This window comes from Syngnathus leptorhynchus, chromosome 3 (genome assembly GCF_054491065.1).
Source record: "Syngnathus leptorhynchus isolate UIUO chromosome 3, UIUO_Slep, whole genome shotgun sequence".
In the NCBI taxonomy this organism is placed as follows: Eukaryota; Metazoa; Chordata; class Actinopteri; order Syngnathiformes; family Syngnathidae; genus Syngnathus; species Syngnathus leptorhynchus.
Genome location: NC_141197.1, coordinates 20867483 through 20885658, shown reverse-complemented (window position 1 = coordinate 20885658; position 18176 = coordinate 20867483). Strand labels below are relative to the sequence as shown.

At 48.5% G+C, this 18176-nt stretch overlaps 1 protein-coding gene across 4 annotated transcripts in view; it reads right to left on the bottom strand.

The window, feature by feature from the left end:
• znf536 (zinc finger protein 536) overlaps positions 1 to 18176 on the bottom strand; it is a 107618-nt gene that overhangs the window by 77237 nt on the left and 12205 nt on the right. Inside the window, exons 2-3 of one of the 4 annotated variants that reach the window (XM_085908585.1) lie at positions 15362 to 15433; positions 4252 to 4302 (exon numbers count right to left, since the gene is read on the bottom strand). The gene's annotated coding sequence lies outside the window, so the exon portion shown is untranslated. Of the gene's footprint in view, positions 1 to 4251; positions 4303 to 5404; positions 5542 to 6485; positions 6618 to 15361; positions 15434 to 18176 lie in introns of those variants that run through there. The other 3 variants (XM_085908587.1, XM_085908586.1, XM_085908588.1) reach the window with 3 other exon arrangements.

The window sequence follows — 18176 nt, the reverse complement described above, 5'->3', positions numbered from 1 at the left end:
TCCTCTTGGTGTCGCGGCCATCTTTTATTTTGCGTCCCAATACGTTTGTCGGCATTTTTCCCTTCCTGTCTGTCGGTGTTGCGTCCATCTTTAATTTCTGCGTCCCAATACGTTTGTCGGCATTTTTCCCTTCCTGTCTGTCGGTGTTGCGTCCATCTTTAATTTCTGCGTGCCAATACGTTTGTCGTCATTTTTCACTTCCCGTCGGTGTTGCGTCCATCTTTTCTACTTGCCGTTTTCTTCAATGTTGTCCCAACAACTCCACATTTGTTCACTGCATTTAAGTGTCCAGGCGTGTGCGCGCAGGGTGTATTTTTAGCGCGAGAGACAGCGTGGAATCGGGGACGAGTCGGCCTTGCACCGGGCCGTGACACAGACGTATGTTAAAGCTAATTAGATCATGATAATAGCTTTAGGGCCCCAGTGATCAATGCCCCGCATCTTTTCTTTGCGCATCAACCTTGGTTAAACACACGCACAATTTTATTTCTCCTGAAATGGCTTTGTATTTTTCATGTTGAATAAATGAAAGGGTCACTCTTGTAAAGGCCAACTGGGTGGCACCGGACGCCGTACCGAATGAAACGTCCGCTGCGTAGATTTTAACGAAGGCGACTTGTTTCTCGTTAGCCGAACATTTGGAGCTTTTTATTTGTTAGCTGCATTGATGTGACACCTAATTATAGCGTGTGAAATATGGCTTACTTAAATCCCGATTTTTGCCGTTTTCATGAAAAAAAATCATCGTGTTTTTAATCTGCCGCTATGAAAGACTTTTTCCGTGCGTTATTAAAAGTGAGGCTTGCCCTCACGCATACGAGTGAGTATGTAGGTCACATGGCAGCGCGGTGCGACTATTGGACGTGGGCTTAGCTTGCTGTTTGTCGACTATTAAGCCATTGTGCCGACTCAGCGCTCCTTTTTTCACACAGCTGTGCTACTGAAAGGAGTAGGGGGCGGAATATCACCTCTCTCTCTCTCACACACACACATAGAGAAAACACTCACAGAGCATTTCACACGTCTCTGTATGTCAACCTGTTTGCATAAACGTCCACGTTTCCTGGATAGCGACGCCTGCTGCGATCCGGACGTGAACTCCCTGACCTGCTGCTGCTGCTGCGGCCTGGGGAGTCTTCAGCCCCTTTGGCCGAGATTGCTTTCTTGCGCTTGCAGGCGGCTCGGGTTCTAGGCCGACACTCGGCGCGGGCCGGCGACGGCTTCTACGGTGTGGCGCCGTTTTAAAAAGTCCCGCTTGCGTCCCGTCCCGCTGAATGTGATAGGCAACCCGTGGATGGATGGACGGATGGAAACGGGGTAAGGTTCGACCAAAGAGACATACTTAAGGTTACTTACATGGACGACTTTTGTCATCATTTATCTATTTCAACTTAACGTGCCACGTGTATCAAATATTCTACATGCTGTTTGAAAATAAAATTGATTGTATTTGATGGGAGAGAAGGGCTGTTTTTATTGACCCCAAATATTTTAGGGCTGAACTTTTAACCCCGGATGGCGCAAGATCTACCATTTGAATATTTTGTGCAATTTGCCCAAAAAAAGGCACGTCACACCGGCCGCCATGGCCGCGTCGCTGCGCGAAAGCACGCCCGACGCCACAAAATCCTCCTTCGCATCAGCCAATAAAGCCCCCACCCCTCGTTCCCCCCCCAGTGTACCCCCCGCTAGGCCTCGCCAAGCGTGCCAGGAGGGCGCACCTGCTTGCATGGCGAGGGTGGCCAAGAGCCGCCAGCTTAAAAATAGAGAGAAAAAAGAGAGGGGGAGAGACGCACGTGCGCGTACGTATTGAAGCGTTAGCACAGCCCCGCGCGTGCACCCGCGCACCCCCGCGCACCCAACCCTCACCCCCGAGTACCAAATGAGCCCAGATGGTGATTGATTTTTCAAGTGTTGACATCCCTGCTTGAGAAACACGCATGCACACGCGTGCGTGCACACACGCGCACACGCCTCTTTGTGTGGAACAAGTGAGGCACGCAGAAACCATACCTTCGTCACCATCATCATCATCATCATCATCTGACTGCCAACAGACGCCATTGATTGACTAAACACTAAATACACACACGCACTCGGTTGCCATTTTCTACCAAATCACTTTTTGTCATATTTGTTAAAAGCGACAGTATGACCTGATAGCAGTACGTGAGTGAAATACGCACGCACGCACGCACGCACAAATGCCTCTTTGGGTCCCATCGTGTGATTTGAATTGGCTTTTTAAGAACGCCTTGAAAAACTGACAGAGTGCGAAGCAAACGGTGTCGAGCCGACACTCCAGTTGAGTAAAGCTCAACGGGGCGGGCGAGCCCCCATGAGTGAAAGGCCGACAAACGAAGACCAAAGGCAAGACGCCCCTCCCCTCTCTTGCGCTTCTCCTGGAGGGCACGTTTAAGCGTTAAGGCATTCGGCCATTACGTGGCATTAACCTCATTACAAAACACAGCAGATCAAATTGATTTACAGCTGCCATTTTGTCGCGAGGCTCTCGATCGATGCGTCGACTCGCCTCACTTTCCCGCCCGCCCGCCGGCCCGCCCACCCCAGCCTCTCCTTGCGTCTCGTCCTTAACGGCTTTTTAATTTTACCGTCGCCACGCCAAAGTCCCCCGAAGCGATCGCACGCTAACGCACGCTAAGCGGCATCGTTCGTCTCGGCTTTAGCACGGCCCAAAAAACACGGGACGGAATAACGGAGAGAGGAAGGATGATGTGTCAAGTGTTAGGGCGTCAAAGTTAGGAACCCTAACCCTAACCCAAGTTAGGAAAGAGGACTCAAGTCAAGTCAGTAGGGTTTCAAATCGGCTTTCAAGTCAGGGTGGAAAACCAACAACAGAGTCCTGATTGGCCCTGACACTTCCTTTCTTGGACAAAACGATTGACAAAACACCTTTGGGCTTAAGGAGTGACATCATCATCCGGGACCAGGTGACACGCCCGCCCGCCCGCCCCGCCCCTCCCCAAGCCAAGCCAAGCCCCCAGCCTCCGCCGCGCTTTTCACACGTCAATAAAATATGAAGACTTTGTGATTCACATCCTCGGCGGCGACCTCGCACCAGCACGCCCAGACGCTGGCTGGCCGCTGGCTGGACACTGGTTCAACGCTGGCTCGCCGCCTCCGCACCGAGTCGGGCTTGGGATTTGAATGCCAGATCTGGTCTTGAGCCAAGGAGTAGGGTTTCAAAGTCAGGGACGGACTTAAGGCGAGAAAAATAATCATCTGAGTCCTCCTGGGCAGCAGTTGGCGCTATACCGCTGCACTTGACGACCCGCCCGCGTGGCATTTGTCTGTGTCGTCAAGAATGAAGTCAAAGGACTCCCATAGCAGGCTTGGGTTTTGGAGTCACTTTGTCAAGTCTGTGTCAGGGTTACAAAAGAAAAATCCTTCTCAAACAATGGCAGCGTTCCATTTTTAGGTTCCAAGCGCGCACCCGCGAGCACGCAGCCTATTTGGTGTGTAAATCTTGTTGCCAGGTGGCGGCGCGGCCCGGCGCGGCCCAGCGCGGCGCTCTGCACATGAATGCGAGTTGCTCATCTCCAACTCGGTGAGAATTTTCCAAAATGACCACACGCGCACGCGCGCACACACACTCACACCTGTGTTACATAAGTGTCTGGACCAGCTTAGAGGCGAACACACAGTCAGTCAGACAGACAGACAGATGTACAAATGGACGGAGGCAGGGAGGGAAGAACCCTTGCAGCCGCGGCGCGAGCTAACCAGCTAACGAGATTAGACGGGAATTAGCCGGCGATAGGTTTGAACCTCCAACGGCGACCGCCTCCATACTTCATGACAACAGAGCAAATTCTTTTGTCAAGACAGGAAGATTTTTTTCAAGGTGTTACCTGCTTACACACACCATTCTTTTTTCTATTGTCTGAACAAAAGAATTTGCTTATATGATCACAAAGACATGAGGAATCCTATGGAAATAACATTGCATCCGCACTGAATATTTATTTTGCAGTAGCTCAACCCTACGTGGCAACCGTATTGGTTTTGCTTTACTGATCTGAGTTTATTTTTGCGCTAGCTTGACTTTTATTGATTGTACTCTGCTACTTTGCTTTTGTAGTGCTACTACACTCGCTACTTTGTCTTCTTCTCCTGAGCTGACCTCGTAGAAAGCCTCGAGTCACCTCTTGGAAAGAAGGCGGCCGGGGGTCACCGGGAGGGCGACGGGGATAAAAGGAGGGAACGTCCCGGTCACATGACCCGACTTACCCTGATTAAGCTGGGGTCGACGTCAGCTCCTCTCCCACTCGCCGCCGAATCCTACGACAAACAAACAACGAGAGATGATGAGAAACGAGAAATGTTTTTTTTTTTTATTGCCGCCGGCACTTTTCTGGTCACATGACCCAAGGCGGATGGATGTTTTACACCTTGCGTCTCACGGCCATTAAACAACATTTCGACACCCCCGGCCCTTCTTTTTTTCTACAACTTGCAGCCTCGTTTAATTAGAATTTGCTAGTCAGGCCGCTGACTCAGATAAAAATGTTTGGAAAAAACATTCACCTGACTCGCGTACGAATCTTTCGGAAGCTGCTGACGGAGCGACTGCACACACGCGCACACACGCGCACACACCTTTACAATTCCGGTGGCGAACCAAAAGCTGGCAGCTAGCGCAATAAGCTAATGTGGCAGGCCGTCTTGACTCTTTGTTGGACGCTGCCGCCGTCTTTTCTGTGCAAATCTCATTTCCATGGGAAAATAGTAGTTGAGTGGCAGCGCCGTTTTTGGTTCATAAAGTCCCGACTTCCTTTTGGCGAATTTGGACAGCATGGTTATCGTCTCTGATTGGCTGAAGAATTATTTTGTCTCTGACTGGATGCAACGAGGTTGCGTGAGCTACGCCGGTGATGCATAGCTTGCCGATTTCTTCAACAGTGCTCTGATTAGCCCCTGCCTTCTTTATGCCTCATTTTCTTTCCTCACCCACACCCACCCACACCCACTCGCTGGGAGAAGTCAAAAGAAAATTGATGCCCATGTTTTGTCGGACCACCTGTTCATCCTGGATACAAGACTGAGGGTTAACACGCTTTGTGGGACGAAGCCAGAATTGTGTGTGTGCGCGTGCTCTCGTCTGAAGCGTGCCCCGGGAGTGGCAGACTGGCACGGGCTGAAAGGTTTGGGTGGCTGGCGGGGCACAACCTGCTGCTTGACCGCCCCCTCCCTCCCTCCCTTCTTCCCTCCCTCACCTATTCCACGCACTTTTCTGTCTTACTGCATTAACTTCCTATCCACACACGCACGTCAGCACTTGAGGGATCAAAATAATTCACAATTAGGACAAAAATCGATGAGTAAACCTAAAGCTAGTATGTCAACAAATGATTATTCTTTTGTTTGCAAACTCTGCCATTACCTTTTTGAAGGCCAAAAATATTTGGATAATGCCACAGTCTTGAAGGTGAACTTGTTCATTTTGATTGTGTGGACCGAGAACTCAGACAGCATCGACAAAGAAAATGTTGCCCCACGACTTTTGGTGGACACGGGAAGTCGGCGCAGTCTTTTGTTTCCAAAGTGTCGGTCGGATGAGTTTGTCGAAGCAAATCGCTCGCACTCCGGCAGTCTCTTATCTGCTTGGATGGCGTCCACATACTTCATGCTAACTTCCTAATCTGGAGCCTGAGGGGGGGGGGCGCTTTGGGCAGGGCGGGGCCCGGCCCAGCCCAGCCGGGCCCGGCGGGTAGACCGTTGTGGGCCAGGTGACCTTTGTGTGTCATTGTGCCGCCTCACACCTCGCCCGGGGCGAGCGGGAAGGAGCTTAGCGCCTTACACCTGCCACCGGGCGGGGAGCTGGATTGGATTTGAGGCCGGTGCCAAGGCGGAAGGCAGACTTTCAAGATGAGCTTATTTTCACATGATGTGCCCTCTGATGTTTGAGAAGAATTGTCCATTTTTGTACATGTGAAGCCCTCTGAGATCTAAATCTGGCAGTGACGGCATCCGCATGGCAATTTCAAAGTTGGCCTCAAGCGGACACAAGATGAAGTTTGGACACAAGCGAGTTCAAATATTGATACGCTTCCACTTGAGGTAGATGCAAAAGGTCAAATGATCCAATCCAGTTTGATGTCTCAGGAGTACTCGAGGAGTACTTGTGCTGGTATCAGTATGAATGGTTGTATCGGAGATCCCTAACAAAAAACTCGGAAGTCGGTGAAAATCCAAGAGTGAGTTTCTCAATGGGTACGGTGCATTGATACGGTATCATGTAAGATGTATCGCGATATCAACGAGGTCAGATCAATCAAGTCCACCCTGTTAAAATTGACAGCGATCGATACCGGCGTGACATCTCGAGATGAGCTGGAAGCGGCTAAAAAGGCAGAGAGAGATTTGGCCGCCGTCGTCAGGCCCCGGAAACCAGCTCCGATAAATCAAGCGCACCTGAAAAGGGGGTGCGCCTGATTGAGTCGAGGTGGCGGGAAGCGTCTCACCCGGGGCTAGTTGTCAGCCAAGGATCTTCCGTCTTGTCTCGCCGCCACCGCCGCGCCGCACCGCACCGCGCTGCAGGCCAACGCGTCGTTGCCGCCGCCGCCATAGTGACGGATGCTCGAGTGTCTCCCGCGTGGTGCGGCAGGGCGGCGGGGGGGCCGGCGTACCGGTGACACTCGTCATATTTCAAACGGGAGGTCTAAGCGAGAAATGAAGATTGATGCGCAGAAGCCCACGCCCGTCCCGTCCATATATTATCATTTGGGCTGCCGTACGCTTGCACGTGCGGCGGCTGACGTGGGCGCCGCCGCGCGCGCGCGCGCGCGCGCGCGCGCTCACTCGCACGTTATTAGAGCCATGTGATCTAATTGCATTTGATGTGCAAATAAACAGGGAATGAGTCCATCTCCTGGCGCGGCAGACAGACGTGATGGACGAGCGCATTAGCGGCGGGGACAACATTAGATTTGCTCAAAATTATTGATCTTTTGTTTGCCAGCCAAGTCGGCCATAAATAACGGCCGCGCGGGAGATGTGACTCATTATCGCCGTGCCAAAAGCCCGACAGACCTCCGTCACCCCCACCCCCCAGTTTCTCCACACACCTCCGCCTCGCTTCCTGTCATCGCTACAAATGTGGAATGTCGACAGTGCCAATATCGATGACGTCGATATTGGTCGATACAAGCGTAACAGGAGGACAAAGGCTCCTTGCGTGCTTGCTTCCTTTCTGCTTAAGGTAGTTAAACGGCGAGTTGAAGGATCACCCAAATTGAGCAAGCAATCACGTCAATCTATCGATGGATGGTAACAGGCAGGCAGGCAGGCAGCACGTACCATATGTGCTAATAATGATACTCAAAACTGAGCAGAAATGGACACGATATGCGGGCGATCCAAATATCGATCATATTAATAGTGATGAGCTGGAAGTCTTGAGGTGCGCTTGATTGGATTTGAGACGGAAACGACAGACGCAGTTCCCTCAATCGACCCCCCCCCTCCCGCCGTACACAGCCCCTCCCTCAGCTTCCTTTCATCTCCATCACTACAAACCAATTTAATCTGTTTTTAATCCTTTCCTCTTCTACTCGCTGTCACTATCTGATTTCTTTAAAATTTTAATCTTGCGCTGATAACCCTCTTTTATTACATACACACAAACATGTCTGGCTCACGTTTAGTGTTTTATTCCTCTTTACCTTCTTAGCGTGGAGGGTGCGCGCGCGCGCGCGCGCGCGCGCGCGCGCGCGCGCGTGTGCGTGCGTGTGTGTGTGTGTGTGTGTGTGTGTGTGTGTGTGTGTGTGTGTGTGTGCGTGCGTAGGGGGGGAATCCTTTTATCACACAATGGGTAATTTATATCCATTACCCGCGTTTTCAATCCTTTTCAGCGCGCCTGTCACTGCCTTTGGCACGCGCGTGATTAATGTGATCTAATAATAGTGCGCCATTATATTTCTTTTAGTAAAACATGTGGCAACATCCTATTCGCCGCAGTCAAATTCATTGGCCCCTTCAAATACTTCATTCGCCTTTCAGACAAGATGGCTGTCGGGAACCCCGACACGCATGCGCATATGCACGCACATGTAAATATGCATACATAGTACGGATGTATTTGCCCTCGCTAGTTTACCGCTAATTGTAAGGCATGACGGAAAGAGCAGGTCAAAGCTGCAATTGCCCTCTCCCGCCTCAGACGCATTTAATCTACTCCCTAAAATTCGTGCGCCGCACTTCCGGTAAGAGAGCGCCGACCACCGCAGTGGGGCTTGACAGCTTTTTTAATGTTCTTCTTTTATGTTGCTACATCTTTTGTTTCCATCCACTTTTTTTTCTATCAAATTTTGTTCCACCTCAAAAAATGAAAGCAAATACCGTGAATGTTAGTGTTGACAAAACTCAATGAAAACAAGAGGGGCCCGAAAACTCAACCCTGTGGAACACCGTGTGTGTTTCAGATATTTTTTACTGCAAACACACCAATTGAGATCAAATCTTAACATTGGAACAAAAACAACAAACGGTCAAATGTCTCAAATGTTCCGGCCGTGCGTATAAATATGTGCATACGTGATGAGCTCCTTATTTGCATATTTAAAGAGCACTCAAGCTCGTGAATAACGACACGGAGGAGCCGGCCTTCTCCGACCTCGCCGGGAACTCCTCCGCAGCGACTAATCTCCTCTCGAGCAGCTGTATGGCGGGGTTCCCGTCCACCACCGCCGGCGCGGCGGGATTCCGAGCGTGTCGTCGGCGTGTCACTTTTAAAAGACACGTATCAGAGAGGCGGCGTTCCGTGTCGAAAGGTACAAAACGAAAAGATCACAGCCGAGCGGGATGAATCCTTAAAGGACGTTTCCTGCGATGGGCTGGCTGGCTGACTGGCTGGCTGGCTGGCGGGGCTTTCAAAGCCTCCGCAGCTGCGTGCCGGCGTTCCTAATCTGGCGGCCTGTCAGTTACTCGTGTTCCCCGGGAAAAATGAGTGTGGTGGTGCTGGGGGAATGCCCCCCCCCCCAAAAAAAAAACCACACACACAAGGAGGGAGTGGAAGATTCAAAGCGTGAATATTAAACGGGAGATAAGGAGCGCTGAGGCTTTTGTGAGGACGAGTGATTCATGTGCTCTCCACGCGCACTCTGACCTCCACGCGTTATCGGCCAACGATGATAGTGACGTTACCCCCCCCCCGCCCAGCCCGCACCTGCTGCACAGGCGGAATTATTACAACAGGTCAAAGGTGGAGTGTTATCGGAGCGTGATTGACGGATGTGAAATGATGGAAATGAAAGATCAAGTTGATTTTTAATTGAACATTTCAAGTCTTTTTGATGGAATTTTAATGATCTTTTGGCAAGATGGTCAAATGACAATTTGTCCGGGAAGCCATTTTTGGATGTTCTTTTTTTTCTTCATAGTCCTCTGACCTCAAGATGTTGTGTAAAAAGGATTATCTTAATATTCCAAAGTGGTGGAAGGGTTAAAAACACACAAGATGTCCCAAAACAAGTCTTAATCCCGGAGAGCGGTCCCGGCCGGCCGGCCGTGTGTGTGTGTGCCCGTGCTTGTATCCGACACGTGTAACATCCCAAGCGAGGCTCTTCCCTGGCACGGACCAGATTGCGGGGGCCGGTCGGGGCCTGTCAGAACCGTTCGAGCCCCCATGAGGAGTCACGGCCTCCATTTAGCTTCCTGATCCCGTGCAAACGAGCGCCCCCCCCCCCCCCCATCCTCTCGTGTTAGCGGCGTCTGGCAAAGGTTCAATTTCCATCCGTGTCTTTTACATTCCCGCCGGCTGCTGCCCGAACGACGCTCCAGCCTGTCGTCCCACGTGAGAGACTCTTGGCTTGCTTAGGCGCTGCTGTTTTGGTTAGCAACAAAGTGGGATCAGAAGGATTGTCTTTGATTTCCTTGTGCGGGTTAGGGCTGGGTTTAAGGATGACTTGCATGTACTCCACAAAATTGCCTTTCATTCTTTTAAGAGAGCGTTTCTGTGCCTCTGTACTTGTGTTTTGACGAGATCCAAAGGGCTCAGTTTGGTTCCATGTCAGGGTGTAACGTTTGGTTTGGGTCAGGGTCGGTGAGGCTTCAGAGGTCATTTTGGCTTAGGGTAGAGTTTTGGGTACTGTGAGGGGCTTAACCGTTGTGACTCACGTGAGTGAACTAGATCGGTACCGGCTCTGAGTTGGTTCGAGTTACGGACCGGATTAGAACTGAAGTTTTTATAAAAGCAAAAAAAAATAAAAAATACCCAAACTTAAGAAAAGGGCAGTGACGACTTTTATTATCTACCATATATGTTTTTTTGGGTGGGTTGATTCAAGGCCAAGCTACTGAGGCCGATGCGGCAAGCCTTGCGTTCCCAGCCGAGTCTTTTGAGTGGGCTGCCGTCTTCTCGCCCTAACGACATCCCCATCTCCGTTTGGCCCCGCATCCTTCCCTTGCCCTCCCTCCCTCCCTCCCTTCTCCGTCGAACACAACACAACACAACACAACACAACGCAGCGGAGTCGTTAGGACCCTCTCTTCATTACTTGAAAAAAGCAATCATTAGACACCAGAGTATATACGTAATTAGAAAATCACTTCCTTTGCAATGGCGGCTAAGTAGTTTACATACTGTAATTACAGGGACAAAATCAATTTTTAATCATTTCACTGATTGGGCTCATCAGCTCAGTAGGAACATTGTATCCTGCTTGTTGTGCCGCAGCTACCGCCGCAACATCTGGGCTAAAACAATTAGCCTTTTGTGGCGCACGCCGCCTCCCGTCCCCGCTTTGCGCTCGTCTCCGCGTGCCGTTTGGCCGCTACTTTTCAAACCTGGGCCTTCCGTGTCAAAATGAGCGATTTATGGAAGAAAATGTCATTTGACCAGATTTGCTGGGTATCAAATGTGTGAATGGGTCCAGATTGCTTCAAACACGTTTTGCTCGTCAAATTTGGCAACCGATCGGGGAAAGCAAAAACGGTGACATCATCGAGGGTTGGTGTATGTGTGTATGTGTGTGTGTGTGTGTGGGGCGTTATTGTTCCTCAGCGGTCGAGTAGTCGTCTCCCATGCCAGAAGTGGTAGGTTGTATCCCCGCCCGCCAAAGTATCCCTTAGCAATATAGCGAAGCTCCCGTTGCTTCTGATGATAAATGTGAATTGAGTGTGAAGGTGGAAAAGCGAGCGCCATGCAAATCAAAGATCTTTCCCATTTTAGCATATTGGGAAGAAATGAAAAAAGCTTCAAAGAACATGAGCACCTGCCACAGTTGTCAGATTAAATGCCCTAAATGATCCTGCCCTTGACTTGGACACTGTGATGGTGATGAATCAATACGCTAAAATAAGAATCACAGAAGCGGCAAACAAAACAACATATTGCTCTTTTTAACACCTCACGTTGTTTTGTTTTTTTATCCCGCTCTGTGTTTTTTCTCCCCGTCTTGATTTTTTTTCAACCAACCATTGGAGCGAGGCCCCGCGGAGATGTCACCTTGCTTACCGTGTGTGCTAACACTTCACACGCTAACCAACGCCGACAGACTGAGGAGAAAAATAGCCCCTTCAATGTTCAGGATTCTTTTAAAAGAAAGAAAATAGCGATATTGATTGAAAATAATGACAAGAGCAATAAATCTGTAATATTAAAAAAAAAAAACATCTTAACAATATTGGATTTTTTTTTTCAATTTAAAACGAAAGAACATCAACAATAATAATAATGATAATAAAGACAATAGTAATAAGGAATCACTGTATGATGGATGAATAAGAATCAATCAAATGTTTTGGACACAAAAATAAATGCAAGAAACAAATATTTTTCTATGGAAAACATTAAATACAATACCTTACATGACATGTTCGTCAAATGGTTACATTCAACTTTCTCCACGGAAATGCGTGCATATTTTCCTTCTTATATTGTATTTTCTTTTGAATTCTACTCTGTCATACAAGTGTAAAAGATTTTAGGATGTGTATGTGTTTAGCGTGCGTGCGCGCGCGCGCCATCATCAGCTAATCAAACGCTTTGTATTCGTGTGTGAAGGCAGCCGATCGATGGGCATTAGCTTCAACTCTCTCACTCACTTTGAAACTCAGGAAATCACATTTCAAGAGGGGGAAGCGAGGGTCCGGTGGGCCGTGGGGGGGCTTGAAGAAATCGGTTAATGCATTGATCACCGGGCCTGTATGCAAATCACATTTTTGCCGATCGATGGCGTTCATTAACGGCTTCATTTTAGACCCCCCCCGCATCCGCTATCCCGTTAGCCGCCGCTAACCTCACAGATGATGCGCGTCGCCATGGCGCCGAGCACGCACGTAAATTCCTCGAATTCAATTTGACCCTGAGCCAGACAGCAGTTAAAGATCGGTGGCAAACGTCCCCCACGCGCTACATTTATGACTAGACGCTTTATTGCAAATATATATCCATATATTCATACTACATCTATATGTACGCACAGTACACGCATCTGGGGATGTTTGAGAATAATTGTCAATTTTTTTTTTTACATGTGGAGCCCTTTGAGACTTGCCTGTGATTTAGGGCTATATAAATAAACTTGACTTGACCTGGCACACAGTTAGAATATGCGCTAACCGTTGCTAGTTAACTGGCTACATTTCTGCTGTTTATTTGTGCTAGCTGGCGCTAGAAACGACTCATCAATATCTGCTCACTCTAGCATTGCAGATAGACGTACATGCTCGTGTTCGTTCACTTCAACTCAACGCAACTCGAGCTACCGATGTCAGCTAACGCGAGAAAGCAATCCTGCTTGCTAATTAGTATGTAGATGCGTTTGAGCCAACTTGTGTTGCGATTGATGTAAGCTAACTCCATTAGCGTTTGCTATTCAATAAATAAATGTGTTTTGTGAGGAGATATTGTGTTTACTATATGCTCAGTTGCTAAGACCTGTCGCCACTGATGTCAGTCTGCGACTTGCCACCCAGATGAGCTAATGTCCAGTGCTAACGATTCTAGCAGTGGTCCATTCGACATTTCCGATCTAATCTTTGAGCAGATTCCGTTAACCTTTCGCTCACTTGCCGCTGCCTGCCAATCAGCGGCGGCTTGCTAACCGGCGAGAGTCGGTGAACAATATCCATTTATTGAAATAATTATTGGTCCCAAAATGCTCTTTAGTGCTTTCGCTTTGAAGCGAGCGAGTGTTTTGGATGCTTGGCGTTGGGGGCTTTGGAGGTTTGGAGAAAAAAGAAGGGGGGGGGGGCGGTCGAGGGGAATCGAGGAGACTGGGGGGGGGGGGGGGGGGGGGGCGTGGATTTGGCGGGTGGGATTTGCTCATTTGGAGAGCTTTGGCAATTATACAATTAGTCAAGAATGTAGGCCAGCGGACCCTGGATAACAAGTTCCCTCGCTCGCTTTCTAGTTAGCTTCTCTAAACAGGAAGTCAATTCATTTCCAGCAAAAGTGGCACACAGCCCCGTCCCGGGGTGCGTCATCCTCTGGCTACATACACGGTGGCGCTAATAGATGACGTGACGGGTTACGAAGGTCTTCTCTCCCAGCATAGCTCAAAAGTCTTATTAACAACGTTGCCCCGAGTCTCTTCCTCCTTTGTTATGCTAGCGCGGATTGTTTGACGATGAAGGCTAAATTGTTTTGTAATTAGGACGTTTCCTGTGCTCGCTCGGCCTTGGTGGATGTATGCAGCAGGCACGTTACCTACTAATCACCCCGGCCGGTTAGCTGGCTGCACAATTAGCCTGCTAACTTAAAAAAAAACAAAAAAAACATTTGAGCTAGCTACATACGCTCTTGTAACAAAACACACCTGATAGCATGCTAGGAACCGACAGTCTTCCATGAATAAAATGAGCTAACAACATATTAACCTTACAAAAAAAATGTCAAGAAATTAACCGGATTTGTAACGTTGAATTAAAGTACAGTGTGATACATTAGTGTCTCGGGTGCCTTTAAGGCATGTGGCCTAGACAGTAACTGCAGCCACATGAGTTGTTTGTGTTAGCGGCTGCTATATACTCCTAATGCTAGCGTCTGACGCGTGCATATTCTTTTTTGCAACTCTAAAGAGCAGGTCGCGCGAGATTATCAAAAGAACTGTTTTTTTAAGCAATCACATTTCAAATTCATTCATTCATTTTTTGGACATCCGATTGCTTGGTAAGAGCAAAAAGTGTTAGAGTTAGCTATCAAAGGTGCCCGCTGGCTAACCAAAAGATGATGCGATGCTACGTGGCTTCAGCAGGAAGCATCTGAGTGTCATTTGTCGCCACGTTGTTCTGCCGTAATCTGCGTGTGCTGATTAGGACCACATGCACAAAAGCTCTTAAATAATTATCCTGCCATGTAAAAAAAAATGCTAATAATTATCATCATTAACTTCCGCCAAGTGACACTCGTCCCGCAAATGAAGGCTGTCAGATGAAGACGTGAAGAGACTTCCGCCGGGGTGCCAATCACGTCTTATTTATACCCGCCGAGCAGCTGAACCGCTAAACTGCTAACTGAACTGAGACAGGAGATGCTAAGGAGGATGCGAACCAAGAAAATGAACCAGCCTCACCAAGACGGACGGACGGTGTCATTTTCAGGAACGTTCAAATGAACAACAGTGGCCATATTTGGAGAGTAGACCGAACGTGGGCGGGGCCTGTAACAATTCACAACATTTGGAATATTTTTTTGCATGAACTGTTTTTCACTGCCGCCTAAAAAATAAATACTATTGATTGTTTCTGTATTGGGATTGTTGTTATTATATTTCAATCAACTTGTTTGAACCCTTTGTATGTTTCAAGCGTGATCGTCAGCTTTGGCGTGGAGAAGGATCCGTTGTGAGGTTCCCAGAGAAAAAAAAAGGTTTGCATTGATTTGGAATTCAACGCAGATCAATTTTCACCAACCGACTTGAACCCACTGCTCAACCTCCTCTTACGAGTACACCCACCACCACCTTTCTTTCTCTACAATCATGTAAATTATATTTCAGATTATAATGTGACCTACCACGTTCCATCATGAACATATGAAATGACTCAGAATAAAATGAATCACAAATCAAAAATACCACATGCTTAACATATTAACCTCAACAATAACAATGGGAACCAAAATGTTGTCAAATAAAAAAAAAAGCTTTTAAAGCATTTAAACTACATTTATAATTTTCATAAGCCCGCGTGCAAAGTTACTGTCAAACATTTTGTTCTGTCAAATAGGCAATAAAAACAATAATCTCACAATGTGCTCGCTCGCTCGCTCGCTCACTCACTCACTCGCTCGCTCGCTCACTCACTCACTCACTCACTCACTCACTCACTCACTCACTCACTCACTCATCAGGTCAAACGCAAAATGTATGAAATTGACGTGCATTTCAAATCGTACCTGTTGATGGACACCGATCGCTAGCTCGTTAGCTCGTCGCGGGGCAGGAAGAAGACGGAGGGCCAACACGGGCTGCAAGACAAAGTACATTGACAGTCAACTCGTTTGAAGCTTGACAGAAACAATGAGGGCGCCACAAAGCTAACACGACAGCAATTAGTGACGGTCGCTATGCTAACTTATAGTAAGGACGGAAGAAAGCACGTGGGTTGGTCAAAAAGGATTTAACGTTCGTCCCCGTGGTCAGGTAAAATTTGAAATACAGCCGGGCCAAAATGCTAACATGCTGATAATTGGTGCGCTTAAGCAGATGACTAGATTTTGCGCTGAATGGCAAAATGCTAACATGCGGTCATACACACACCAGCACCAAGGCCGATTTAAAATAGATTTCTCTACTGATCATGACTATTGAAATGAAAGCTAACAAGCTAACAGTCCATGTCAGTGCTCTTTCAAATGAAAACTAACAGGTGCTGTGCTAACTAACGTATGGATGGCAAAAAAGCAAGTCAAATATTTTGTAAAATTGCACATTTCACGAGAATGGAGTGTGCGTGTTGCTTTAAAAGAACTATTTTGACTGTCCTGACGGAAAACATTTGCAAAACAGAGCCGCTAACTCCCGATAGCATTTTGTGTGTGTGTGTGTGTGTGTGTGTGTGTGTGTGTGGTGTCTCAGGTTACAGTAGCATATGCTCTCAGTACTCAGGAAGCACACACACAACGCCTTTGGTGAACAAGGTAGTCGGAGGCCCCTGGGAGCCAATTTAGATTGTGACTTAAGGCATCATGATAGCTTTGTACGTGTGCGTGTAGATGCGGGTGGCCCTCACGCAGACCCCCCCCACCACCACCACCACATCTGTGGGCCCCCTCCCCACGAGGAAGTCGTTAGCGGGACCACTTTTAAGAGATAGTGCTTGATTGACAGCCGATCTTTGCGTCAAGTGGAAAAACAACAACAAGACGACGAGGCGCATTGGAACGAACGGGGCCGTTAAACATCGTGCGTTTGCGTGTGAATGGTGGATCCTTTTTCTCTTGGCTAGAGCAGCGTCCGGTGAATGTCCAAACGAGTTGCGTCGCACATCTGCCGCCTCTCGGGCCTCCTCTTTTGGACGGCGCCGTCGGTGGGTCGGTGGGTCGGAGTGTGACGGGGAAGAAAAAAAAAAAAAAAAAAAGCTATTTGGAGGCCTTGTCACTTGTGATTAGGAGGCCGGCATTCATGTTTGTGAGGAGCCTGAGTGCAGATGGCAGAGTGGAAGAAATGGATCACTAATTTTAACAATGATTAATGAACAGAGATGGAAAATGAATTACATCCCGGCGCACACATGCACGCTGAAAAATCCGCTGCCAGACACACCACCCGGCTCTGGATTATACACTCGCTACGTGTGTGTGTGTGTGTGTGTGTGTGTTTTGATGTGCCCCTGCATCTTTTGTGGAATCAACAACACCCGACTGCTCGCGCCTTATGACTTAACTGCTTTAAACTCGGCTGCTTTCCAACTCGCGCACGCACGCGCGCGCGCACGCGTACTGTACATACAGCCAAAATTGCCTTATTTTTGTCTTTTTTTTTTTTTATAACTATACACGCTTATGAAAACGTCATGTCCACGGCCCCTTCTGTGTGAGAACCCTTCACACTGACATGGGAACATCGTGTGTGTGTGTGTGTGTGTTAATGTATATTTTAATGGGCTCGGAGAGAAGCTTTTCCACGCCGCTAAGTGCCAACCACGACGGAGGCCAACGACTCATTCATCTGTTCACCCAACTGCTTTCCACGCACACGCTTACACGCCAACACACACACCTCCTCCGCATCCCGACGCACACACAATATGTTAGCGCACACGCACGGCCGGCGAGGAAGCAGGCACCTGAATGAATGAATGTGCCTCCTTTGCTTCCTTCCCCGTTTATTGCTTTCTTCCTAGTTCTTTCTTTTGTACATCTATCCATCCATCCATCCATCCATCCATCCATCCATCCATCCATCCTTCCTTCGGACTTTGTCTCTTACTAGATCTCTACCTTCTTTCCTCGTCAGTTTTCCTTCTTTGAATTCTTCCATTGCTTTTTTGCTTCCTTGCTAACAACTTGCGCGCCAAGCAAGATGTCTGCTAAGGCGCCTGGCACGTGTGCTAGCATTAGCACGACAGCTAAAGTAAATAAGACGGATGTTGGTTTGTTTGTGCCCCCCCACTACACACACACAGGCAGGCACGCACGCCCCTCTTGGTGGCGTGGTGTAAAATTATATAAGGCTGGCACATGGCTTAAAATTTTGTCGAGCTATTTGAGAAAATCCCGCTTATGGTTGCCACTCGGTGCCAAAAAGTTCATCTGGCCTGTAAATTTAAGCACGGATTACAAATATTCAAATCACGAGCTTACTGTTCAAATAAACATTTGCAGCGGGAGGGGGGGGGGGGTGAGAGTAAAAAGTTGCAAGGCATACACTTTGGCCATAATTCCTCCTCGGGGCACCGCCCCTTTCCCTCGTCGCTAATAAAAGCAGCACAAAGAGGGCTACGGCGGGGTGGGGAGGAGGGGGGCTGACGGAGGGGGGTGGCTGGGTAGGGTGGAAATGCAAAAACAAAAGTTGGGCCTCTTCTTGACGCTGCATAAACACACTTGATGAAATATGTCATTAATGTAATTGTAACCACCTCCTCCGCAATTACCGCAGCCAGGGTGGGCTCGCCGGCCGGGACAATAGGCCACCTTATTATTCAATGGGGAGGGGGGGAGGAGGAGGGTTAAGCCGGTCAGCTGCTCGCCACATGCTCGAAATAACGAG